This window comes from Bos grunniens, chromosome 23 (assembly GCF_055505025.1).
Source record: "Bos grunniens cultivar Pamir isolate PY7600 chromosome 23, Bosgru_T2T1.0, whole genome shotgun sequence".
Lineage (NCBI taxonomy): Eukaryota > Metazoa > Chordata > Mammalia > Artiodactyla > Bovidae > Bos > Bos grunniens.
The window spans coordinates 42,894,660-42,907,393 of NC_141187.1; positions in this window are offsets into that span (position 1 = coordinate 42,894,660).

Sequence of the window (12,734 nt, forward strand, 5' to 3'; positions counted from 1 at the left end):
AGGGCTCCTTTGCCCTGGAAATATGGCTTGTTAATCCGCCAGGGGACCCTAGCGGGGCTGAAAGGCAGGTCCCAGCTGCCCGTTCCCCAGGGACATCGTCCTGGAAAAATCACGTAGCTCCTCTGATCTTCCATTTCTTCACGTGCAAAACGGTGCCAACAGTGTCTGCGTTGCAGGGCGTGGCTCACAGCGATGAAGCAAGCAAACTCACCCCCAAGTCCTGCTGCCAGGCGCCTCATAAACAGCACTCACTCCTCTGACAAAGACTACAGGGGACCTACTATATGGGCCAGGAACAAAACATAACTGCTGTTCTCAAAGAGCTTACCTTCTAAGGAGACAGACGAGAAATACACCAGCAAGTCCCTGTACATAATTCCATGAAGGAAAATAGAGGAGGGAAAGGGCAGAGAGTTCAGAGCTGGTGGTGAGCGGGGTGGTCTCTGTAGAGGTGACGTCTGGCAGAGGCAGGAAGGAAATGCGGAAGTAGGCTGTACAGAGATTTGGGAAGGAAGAATCCCGTTTAGGGGCAAAAACAAGGACAAAGTCTCAGGGTGGAAAGAGGGGTGTTCGAGGAGCAGGGAGAGACGGTATCACCAGAGCATGGTAAGTGTGGGAGAGAGAGAAGAACCAGACAGGGGCCAGCTCAGGCAGGGATTTCAGGCTAGTTTTTAGGGGAAGGTATTGGAGAGTTGGGACTTCCCTGGTGGCTCAGATGGTAAAGAAACTGCCTGCAATGCAGGAGACCTGGGTTTGATCCCTGGGTCAGGAAGATCCCCTGGAGAAGGAAATGGCAACCCACTCCAGTATTCTTGCCTGGAGAATCCCATGGACAGAGGAGCCTGGCAGGCTACAGTCCACGGGGTCTCGAAGAGCTGGACACAACTGAATGACTAACACACATACATAGTAGAGGGTTGAAGTCAGAGGAAGCACCATGATCTGAGTTTGCTTTTTCTCAACAATCACTCCAGCCGCCCTGTGTACAGCTGCAGGTGGGGAGAGAGCAGACACAGGGAGTCCAGTGGGGAAGCTCTGGTGTTTGGAACAAGGGATGCTGGTGGCCTGGGCTAGGGTGGGAGCACAGAGGTGAGAGGGGATTGAATTAAGGATGTATCTGAATCCTTAAAAGGATTTGCCAATAGACTGCAATGGAGAAGAGTAGGAGCAGGGCACGTCGGGGTGAGGGACTGGACAAAATTAGCTCGGATTTAGCCATATAAGCAGGGTGCCTATTACACATTCATGCTGAAGGATTGTATGTGCAGTTAGATATACACGGCTAGCCCTACCTTCTGCCCCTCTCTGCTTCCCTTCCACCATTATGGGGTTATTTATTAGAGTTAAGCCTATGACCTAAGTAGATGCATTAAATCACCATTTTGTCATTTGGTATGAATCTAGTTAATTTATTGTTCAGCAGTTTGCTGAAGGAATGAGAATTTTTCTGGTGCATAGGAGCCTCTACCTGATCTCAAGAGAGGTCAGGGTGTCCAGAAAAACAGAAGGAGTGCAGAAGGGGAAGGCAAAGCAGTGCTGGAAAGGATTTTCTCCTGCACAGCAGGGCTGGCCCTGTGTATATAACCTGTGCTGCCTTGGAATTTCACGCAAGAATTATGAACACGCTGAGTACCTCTTTTGGGTCATTTACTTCCCTCTATCAATTATGAGCCAAGGCAGACACAGTCTGAATTTCAACCAAATCACCACCACTTTTTCCACCCAACACCCATTGTAATTCTCATCATCGTTATCGGTGACTGCTGGAGCTTCCATCTTTCCAGGGAGGGAGACAAAGAAGCAGCCATGTCTTGAAAATAACCTTTCCAATTACCTTTCTCCTCTCTCCCCATGAGCCTGGCAGAGTCATGGACCCCATCTCTGTCTCTCAGAAGCAGTCTCTGCAGAGCAAGAGACAGACAGTAACTCTCCTCCCCATCACCTTGGCGTCCCTGGCTTGCGGCTCAGCACAGCTTCTTGGGGTTCTTTATCATCTTAATTGCATCTTGCATGCCCACCTTTCCGTTCGAGGAGCTGTGGGCATTAATCACTTCCGAGTCACTGTGGGTAATGCTGAGCACTTCATCTTTTGCTCTGTCACCAGCAGAGGGACACGGGAGGTCACAGGCAGGCAAATGGCTTCCTTCTTGATCACAACCTTCCTAAAATCCTCACTACTCACCATGTTGGCAGAAAAAAAAGTCAAGCCTTTTCCTCTGGGTAGGCATTCTTTACTCTAGCGAGTTGCCTCCAACCTCAAATTCATCAACGTCCATTGAAAATTACCAACCGTGTATTGTGTTATTAACCCTTTGCAAGCACCATCCACTGAGGTGAATGAGAACACGCCACAGAGTGGTGGTTTCAAAATTCCTAGCAGCGTTAGCATCCCCAGGACCTCATTATAAATGCACATCCTCAGACCCCACCCAGATGGTCTAGTCAGGATCAATAGGGCTGGGCCCAGGGAGGTGTTTTATCCAGTGCTCCACGTGGTGGTGCTAGTGGTAAAGAACCCAGTTGCCAATGCAGAGGATGCAGGTTCGATCCCTGGATGGGGAAGATCCCCTGGAAGAGGAAATGGCAGCCCACTCCAGTATTCTTGCCTAGAAAATCCCATGGACAGAGGAGCCTGGCAGGCTGCTGTTCATGAGGTCGCAAAGAGCCCAACACGACTTAGCAACAGTTTCTAAGTCAGACCTGTAATGAGACCATTTTCACTGAAACATCCCTGTATTTCTCTTCCTCCAAAAGCAACAGCTCTGGTCCCTCACTAATTGTCCCACAGAAAATGGCCTGGAAAGTTCAGCCTTAGGTTTCCTCAATGCGTTAATGTTAACTTTTCCATAACCATGCACAAAACAAGTATACACTGTATGAAGATGTTTGCCAGTTCTGACAGAGGATGAGATGGTTGGATGGCATCACCGACATGATGGACATGAGTTTGAGTAGGCTCTGGGAGTTGGTGATGGACAGGGAAACCTGGCGTGCTGCAGTCCACGGGGTCGCAAAGAGTTGAATACGACTGAGTGGCTGAACTGAACTGAACCGAAGACCATCTCCAGAGACCAAGCATTGTAGTGTCCAAGGGTCAAGGAGAAGGAAGCCTTAGGGGTGCAGATGTGCTCAGAAACGGCCTAGCTACTGGGTCCATACACTGTTCATACTCACTAGTATGCTTTCAGAACTTGACCTGGGATTCTGTCAGCAGCACTCTAAGACTGCTTAGGGCTTCCCTCATAGCTCAGTCGGTAAAGAATCTGCCTGCAGTGCAGGAGACCTGGGTTCTATCCCTGGATTGGGAAGATCTCCTGGAGAAGGAAATGGCAATCCCCTCCAGTATGCTTGCCTGGAAAATCCCATGGATATAGGGGTCTGGTGGGCTGCAGTCCATGGGGTCACAATCAGGCACGACTGAGCAACTGACACTTCACTAAGACACTTTAGTGTGGCCTAGTGTACACACCCCTTCTCCCAGTTATTTGATCAACCACTGATCTAAGTGCTGCTGTGAAGGGATTTTTAAAAAATATATTTATTTATTAACTTGGCTCTGCTGGGTCTTAGTTGCAGCATGTGGGATCTAATTCCCTGACCAGGGATCAAACCTGTCCCCCTGCCCCTGCTTTGGGAGCTTGATGTCTTAGCCACTGGACCACCAGGAAAGGCCCCTGGGAAGGAATTTTGCAAATGTAATTAGATCCCAAGTCAGTTGACCCTAGGAAAAGAGATTACCTTCAGTGGGCCTGACCTTATCACTTGATCCCTTGAGTGTGATGGAACTATTCTTGGCAAGAGAGGTTTCCATCGTGAAGGACGTTCTCCATGCCTAGCTTTGGAAATGGAGGAGACTACAGAACAAGGACTTCTCAGGTGGCTCAGTGGTAAAGAATTTGCCTGCCAATTAAGGAGATATGGATTTGATCCCGATGAGGAAGACCCCCTGGAGGAGGAAATGGAAACCCACTCCAGTATTCTTGCTGGGACAATCCCATGGACAGAGGAGTCTGGCGGACTGCAGTCCATGGGGTTTCAGAGTCAGACACGACTAAGTGAGCATGAGCACAAGACAAGGAATGCACTTGGCCACTGGCTGACAGCTAGCAAGGAAGTAGAGTTTCAGTCCTACAACTGCAAGGCACTGAATTCTGCAGAAACCTGAATGAGCTTTGAAAGCAGATTCTTCCTTAGACAAGCCGCCTAATGAGATCACAGCCTAGCCAACAGCGTGATTTCAGTCTTGTGAAACCCTGAACAGAGAACCCAGGCCTTCCATGCCCAAACTCCTGACCAACAAAGCTGTGAGTTGATGAATGGGTGTTGCTTTAAATTGCTAAATGTGTGGTAATTTCTTACATAGCACTAGGAAACAAACACAGATGCTAATAGGTAATAGCCCCATCCTTTGCCCTAAAAGATTGTTATCGTTGTTGTTTAGTCACTAAGTCATGTCCGACTCTTTGTGAGTCCTACCCTAAAATGTATTTCTGTCCTGTCACGTAGATAGCCCATATACCCCATGCTTTATTTTCTTGGGCTCCAAAATCACAGCAGATGGTGACTACAGCAGTGAAAGTAAAAGACGCTTGCTCCTTGGAAGAAAAGTTATGACCAATCTAGACAGCATATTAAAAAGCAGAGACATTACTTCGCCAACAAAGGTCCATCTAGTCAAAGCTATGTTTTTTCTAGTAGTCATGTATGGATGTGAGAGTTGGACTATAAAAAAAGCTGAGCACTAAAGAATTGATGCTTTTGAACTGTAGTGTTGGAGAAGACTCTTGAGAGTCCCTTGGACTGCAAGGAGATCCAACCAGTCCATCCTAAAGGAGATCAGTCCTGAAAGTTCATTGGAAGGACTTATGCTGAAGCCGAAGCTCCAATCCTTTGACCACCTGATGTGAAAAGCTGACTCACTAGAAAAGATCCTGATGTTGGGAAAGATTGAAGGCAGGAGGAGAAGGGGACGACAGAGGATGAGAAGGTTGGATGGCATCACTGACTCAATGGAGATGAGTTTGGGTAGACTCTAGGAGTTGGTGATGGACAGGGAGGCCTGGCGTGCTGTAGTCCATTGGGTCACAAAGAGTCACAATTGAGCACCTGAACTGATACCCCAAGCCTGCTCCTCACTCCCATTTCTATTCTTAACCCTGCCAGAGAAGGTTCTGGAAATATGAAAGATAACTGTCTTTAGAGTAGAAGGCAAGTACACATGAGGCTAGGAAGAGGCTAGCCAGTCTGCTCTGTGACAGACAGGATCACCCTGCAGTCCCTGCCTTGCCCCTGAGTGTGGCTATCATGTGCTTTCTGCAAACAATCCATTATTTTTATGCTCTCGATTGTCTAGCACATAACCTCTTACCCTCACTCCAAAACTGGCTGGTACTCGGTGCCCTGAAATATCACAGATGGTGCCGACTGCCTCGTGGCTCATTTCGTTGGCTGTAATAGACAGCCTGGCCTTGCTGCAGCACAACATCCAGACAGGCCCTATCCTTCAAATTCCTCCCTGTCGGAATTTCCGCACTGTCAGAAAGGGAGAGTCATTTACGGTCTCTCTTGCCAGACTCTCTGTAGGACAAGACTGCATCGATAGGCTAAATGTGCAGCAGGAATATCCAGCTCAAGGCTGATGAATTTCCCTGCAGGGGAGATTACAGGGAAAGTGTGGGTGTCTTTTTTTTTTTTTAACTTTCTGATCTTGGCAATTAACATTTAATGTAATTCATCACCATGAATCACTGGGGGAGGCTCTCCTACAGTACTCGTTAGCTTATTAAAATGAGCACAACTGTTCTGGCTGATCTAAATTATAGAATGATGACCAAACTAGCAATAATAATACATCTGATGTCCATTTCATCCTGTCTTCTGTAATAATTCAGCTTGCCCTCCTCTGAGTCTGTGCGGTAGGGATAAGAACTTAAAACTAAAAGGGAAACCTGCCATGCCAGCCTCAGGAATACCTTCCTCTCGGTTCAGGATGCCTCCCATGTGGGATGCTCTGCTCTGTGCTGGAGGGAGCAGGAAGGGGTGAGTGTTCTCGCCTACAAACCCTGGCCCAGCAGTTGGCCGCTTCCACCTACTAATACTTCTGAGAGTCAATATAGCCTAGTAAGTATTCCCAAATTTTGCCGCATACCAGAAAGAGTTGAGGAGCTTTAAACACCACTGATGTCTGACTCTCATCCCAGACACTCTGATTTCCTCAGTCTGGGGTGTCACCTGGGAGTCTGGAGTGTTTTCAAAGCTCCCCAGGTGATCCCAATGTGCAGCCAAATATGGGAACCACTGGCCTCATAGTCAAGGCACACTTCTTGTCAAGATTTACCACCAACAGCAGGACAACTTTGAGCAGTCACATCTTCTTTCTATACCTCAGTTTTCTAATTTGTAAAATGGACATAAACACGGCACCTACCTCCAGGTATTATGAAAGTTACTGATGGTTTACTCCAGCTCCTGGCACCTAATAAGAAGGCAGGGTATGTTAACTATTGACATTCTAATTGTTGATCTCATTATTTCTCTTGGCCTCTCTGGAGATCATGGAACCAAAGATTCCTATGTTGGCAAGGACTTGAGGGTCAACTACGTTCAGGAACCGCTCTTCAAAAGTCCCGAGCAGGTGACCGTCCAGTTTGGCTTGCTAGCACTTTCTCCACCCAATGGGACTCATCCTGATAGTCCAATTCCCACAATTTGAGGGCATTGTGGGGGGAAACTGGGAGTTCAAGTTGGAAAAAGAGGTCATAGCATAAAGTTTCATTCATTCAGCAAGCATTTGTTGAACATCTACACCGAGTACTGTGCTGGGACCACTGAAGGAAAGACATAAACTCATGGTCCCCTCAGCACGAATCGCCAGCTCTTGGTCACCCCAGAGCCAGTTGAAGCTGAGAAGCCCAGATGATCCACTAGGAAATTAACTCTTTTGCTGTGGCTTTTCTGTTTGCTTGGAATCCCTCAGAGCCACGGTGGGTGTTCAGCTCGTCACCTTCCTGCCTTACTCTTCCCATTCCTTTACCCTTGCCTTTGATCACTTTCTTCCCACTCCTCCTACCCTGTGGCTCTGTTTTGTGTTCTCAGATGAGCTGTGCCACTCAAATACCTCAACTGTTGTGCCTCTCCCTGTACTGTTTCTCTGCTTCCTCCTATCTTTCGGTATGACTTGTTCATCATCAGCACGCAATACACATCAGTCCTTTCAAAACAACCCTAATGGATGCTTGTCTAGGATTTTATCCCCTTATAAGCCAATAATCAATATTTAAGAGGAGTTTGTTTGTTGTTTAGTCTCTAAGTCATGTCCGACTGATTCTTTTGCAACCCCGTGGACTGTAGCCCACCAAGCTCCTCTGTCCATGGGGTTTTCCAGGCAAGATTACTGGAGAGGGTTGCCATTTCCTTCTCCAGGGGATCTTCCTGACCCAGGGATCGAACCCACATCTCCTGCCTTGCAGGCAGATTCTTTACCATTGAGCCACCAGGAAATAATTCTATCATTCCATTTTTCTGTTCCCCTTCCCAACAAAATGCCCCCAAAATTGTCTATACTTCTGTCTTCACTTATTTCTTGATATTTTCTTCTAAACCCTCCATTCTCAAGCTTCTACCCCTAGCACACCATTGAACTCCCACTCATCCATGCTACTGGTGGGTGCCTGCCATTCTGCTGGGCAGTTCTGGCTCTAACCATCTGGAGTTAGTGCAGACCCTACAGGTTAAGGCTCAGTCCTTCAAAAGACTGCTGCAGGTCCAGGGCTTCCCAGGCCACCTGCACTGCTGACCGATTAGCTACACAGTCAAGGGTTCCTACAACCCGCACATTTGATAATTCACTAGAAGGACTCATAAAACTCTGGAAAGTACTACACTTATGATTATAGTTTTATATAAAGGATACAAATCAGAACAAGCCAAAGGAAGGAATACGTAGAGTGAGGTCTGGCAGAGTCCTGAACACAGAGCTTGTGTGCCCCTCCCTGTGGAATGAGAGCATGTCACCTTCCCAGTACACTGGTGTGTCCACCAACCAGAAAGTTCCAGCCAGCGTCAGCAATAGGCATGACTGACTGGATCATTGGCCTCATGTTTAAATGCAACCTTTGGCCTCTTTCTACTCACCCAAGGTTGGAAAATTAGGCTGATATCACAGGGCTCAAAGCCCCAACTCTCTAATCACAGGGCTCATCTTTCTGGCCTGGGTGAACCCCATCCTGAGTCATCTCATTAGCATAAGCTTTCTAGGAGTCACCTCTTCAGCATAAATTATCTAGGTGCACAGTGAATAATCAGATGGCATCACCGACTCAACAGACATGAGTTTGAGCAAACTCTGAGAGATCATGGACAGGGAAGCCTGGTGTGCTGCAGTCCATGGGGTCGCAGAGTCGGACACAACTGAGCGACTGAACAACCGTGAGTAACTGAGACATTCCTCTCAGTTGGATAAGGAACCCAGGACAAAGGCAAGCCAAATTTCATTATATGGAGACCTCCATGTTGCAGATCCAAGAGCAGTGGTGTGCTTCTTAGCAGCGTTGGATGGTTGATCACTTCTTCTTTCTTGAGAGTGTTCTCAATGAGCTCCTCCCACCTCCCAGGTAGGTTGTCTTTCTACCTGGCTGGCCATGCCTCCTTCGCCGGAGGCTAATTCCCTTCTTGGCCTCTAAGTCTAGAGTGCCCAGACGTCTTCCCTAGCTGTCCCTTCTTTCACACAGCCCCAGGCCCGTAATGAGTAAAGCTACACTGAGCCACAGCTGCCCCGGGGCCTGTGTCACTGTGGCGAGCCCCAGAAACCCCGAGCCCTGTTCCACGGGAGATCTGCACAGACCAGCATCTCACACACAGGCACCACTCCCAGAGCAAGTGGACCTGGGCCCTGGGCCCTGGGCCCCAGGTGCTGTGCCAGTTCTTTGGGCACATCTATCTCAGCATGCTGACTCCACTGCCGCTCGGAGTACCAGCATGTCTGACCTGGGACAAAGAACACCCTTGGCTAAGCCTCATTCCCATAGACAAAAAGGAGAGAACAGGCAGATCCGAGCGTCTTTGCCTCCAAGATCCCTAGTAACCCTAGCGATCACCATCACCTGCAGGACCTTCACAGAATTGGCTGCAGAAGATGGGGCACACCTGGCTGATGTTGATTTCGGTGGGCACAGCCACATGGAGTCTACACCACTGCGCCTTCCCAGGAATCCCTCACGCTGTCCCCCTCCCAGCCTTTCCCCTCTTAGCCACTGTCAAGGGAAATTCTTTCTGAGAAGAAAATAGTCCAAGAAGACTGGGAGAGGTGACGGCTCCTTTCCCTTACTACTCTGGTTAGTAGAAAACCTCAGAGGCAACAGGTCGTGCTCAGTAAGTCAGCCCCTATTTACCCTAAATAATCAAAGCTGAACCAGACACAGAACTGTATCAGCAGCCACTCGACAGGCCCCCTCACTGCATCTGTTTTTGTTGTTGGTTTAGTCACTAAATCGTGTCCGACTCTTTGCAACCCTTTGGACTATAGCCCTGTCATGCTCCTCTGTCCTTGCGATTCTCCAGGCGAGAATACTGGAGTGGGGTGCCTTGCATCTTTTCAACTCCTTTCAAATACGTGTGCAACTGCAGATTACTAGCAGGCCCAGGGAAAACTGAGGCCACCCAGAGCCCAGATCGAAAGAGACTCCAACGTGACTCGTTTAAAAACAGCGCAACAGCAAACAACTTGTGACTTCCAAAACACTTGGAAGATGTAAACACTGGGAAAGTCAAAGCTATGGATTTGCCTAACTGGCCAGTCTCCTGTAGACCCAACTAAGCTGTTTAAATGCTTGTGCCTGGCTGAAATTTGGGGCTTCTGTTCTTCTGGCTGGGGGGCTGAATCAGAACTTAAAGTATGCCTTGACCTTGACTCAAAGGTGTGCATTCCTAGTTCATTGCCTTGGTCCTTGAGCTTATCCAGATGGTGAGATTTTTCAGATCTGGGAGCTCGTCCTCACCATTTTTGACCCCTCTTGTGGTTCTTACTGCTCAGCCTCATTTATAATTGGAGCCCCATAAACATGGACTGGGTCACTGCCACACTTACTGAAATGTGATTGGGCTTCTGGGAGCTTGACTCATCATCAAATGGAGGTAGTATTTTTAATGAATAGCGTTTAGGTTAGGCAAAGGGAGTCCATAGCAAGCAAACAGAATGTTCTGGAAGAAATTTTACTTCGTAGCACCAAGGAAGAGAAGTGACACAGACAATTTCAAATAATAAGAAAAGCCAGGTGTCTTGCTATTGTTAGTAGAGTTGTTCTGACTGATACCAACATCAGTCTGTTTCACTTGGCTCAGGAGAGAGTCCAGCCATGGAAGAATCATGCACAAATCCCTGGGGGCTCAGCAGGCAGGACAGTGACCCCGAAGACTGCCCAGGCTGCAGGAGATGCCAGCAGATACTCTGCATGCTGGAAATGAAGCATGTGTGCATGCTAAGTCACTTCTGTCGTGTCCAACTCTTTGCAATCCTACGGACTGTAGCCCATCAGGCTTCTCTGTCCATGGTATTTCCCAGGCAAGAATACTGGAGTGGGCTGCCATTCCCTCCTCCAGGGGATCTTCCTGACCCAGGGATCAAACCTGTGCCTCCTGCAGCTCCTGCATTGCAAGCAGATTCTTTACCACTGAGCCACCAGGGAAGCCCGCTGGAAATGATGTTGCTATAAACTGCGCTGTGACACACACACAGAAGCAATTTGTAAACGGTTGCTGACAAAGTTTGGGGGCATTGAGGACAAGCCTGAACCAACAGGAAGGATGGAAACCCACGTCATCCTCTCAATGCCTCCAACTGATGATGGGGTGTCCTGCGGGACAGAAGCTAGACCCTTTGTCACAGAGCTAAACTGCCACCTGACCCAGGGGTTGTGTGTTTTTTTTTTTTTTTTTTTTTGAGAAGCTGAGGGAAGGTGGGGAAGCTGCAGGCCAGTCTCTGTCCTACACCAACACGTGCGGGCAGATGAGTGATCATGAGCTCGAGCTGCTAAGCGCAAAGGCAGACTGGATGCCTCCAGTCTTGTATATAATGTCTCTGTGGGCCACCTAACCTGGAAATATGCAGGGAGGGGGAGTGTGGGAGGCACAGAGCAGATGAGCCACAATGACACACAACAAAACCTCACACTTTCTGAGATCAGCACCTCCCTGCAGGGCTACGAGGGTCTTTGGCAGAAGCAACCGGCCCCTGCCCATCCCCTTCTTCCACAGTCCCCTTCCCATCCAGTTCCCTCCTACTGCTTTCCAAAGCCCATAAAGCTTGAAGTGCTCGATGATTGGATGTTTCAGAAACTGTTAGGATCAAGAAGGGTCCAGCAACTACCTAACTAGGCTGTGGGGACCACTGCTTTTCAGTGGGCTGGAAACCTGGTGTGCAGACCCCTGACTCAGTGTTCCTGACACCCTCTACATAGACCAAAATAAGTCTGGACTGGTTTCTGGTTCTACCCTTCAGAGCCCCCAAAATGAGAGCCCGGCAGTGATAATGATCATTTTGCTGCTGCTAAGTCACTTCAATCGTGTCTGACTCTGTGCGACCCCATGGACTGCATGCAGCCTACCAGGCTCCTCCATCCATGGGATTTTCCAGGCAAGAGTACTGGAGTGGGGTGCCATCACCTTCGAAAGATCATTTTACCTTCTCGTATTTGGAGCCACGTCTACCCAACATTGAAGAATCTTCTGGAAATGTGGAGATTTTTTTTTTTCTCTCTTCTTCCCAGAAGAGGGTAAGTGTCTTATTATCAAAATGAAACCTTACCAGATTCAGAGAAAGGGCTGAACCACCCCTTAGAATCTAAATCCAGATTCTTTACACATTTTCCATGGATACAAATCTTGGTTGTTCACCACCACTCATTGATGATAATCAAAAGATAGACAAGACAAATTTCCAAGGGGGGGATTGGTCCTTAAGTAGAAATACCTGTTTCCATGGTGACATCTGATTAAGTTATAGTTTGGAACAGGGAACTGAAAAAAGGAGTTGACTAGAGATTCTGCATTTTAAATCCATACCATCAGTGAGAGTGTTGAGGGATTTGAACGCCTCCAGAATAACTTCACATGTTGGGAAGGATGAGTCACTTGTCATTTCCCCAGGACCATTCCCTGCTCAGGCAGGCAGCTTTGTATCCAGCCTACCAGGAAGAGCCAAGGAGATAGACGTGAGTTCAGTTACTGCCCCTGAACTGGGAAAGCAGACTAGTCTTTGTCCATAGAACTTAAGCTTCTCTGAAGCATGCCTTAAGAATTAGTTATTCAACATGTGGATTTTCCTCTCCTGGGGTCAGTTAAACACTCGTTAGAAAAATGGTTCACAGCCTTGGCTGTAAGTTAGAATAACCTGGATAGCTTCTTAAATAATGCTGATGCCAGAGTCCCCCCTGGAGATTCTGACTCAGTCCACTTGGACCTGGGCCCAGGTGAGGGTATGTTTTCAAAGATCTGCAATGAGTCTAATGTGCATCAAAGTTCTAGCGTCTCTCTCCTGGCTAAATAGTTTCCACAGTGGCTGGAGAGGAGGCAGGTCTCCACTGCTCAGACTTCCATTTAATGAGTGTTTGTTATGGAGCAGGCTGAGAAATGAATTAAATTACCTGATTTAACCTGTCAGCAACCTGTGGGGTAGACGTTATTATGATCTCCATTTTGCAAATGAGAAAACTGAAGTGTAGAAAGGTTAAATCATTGCC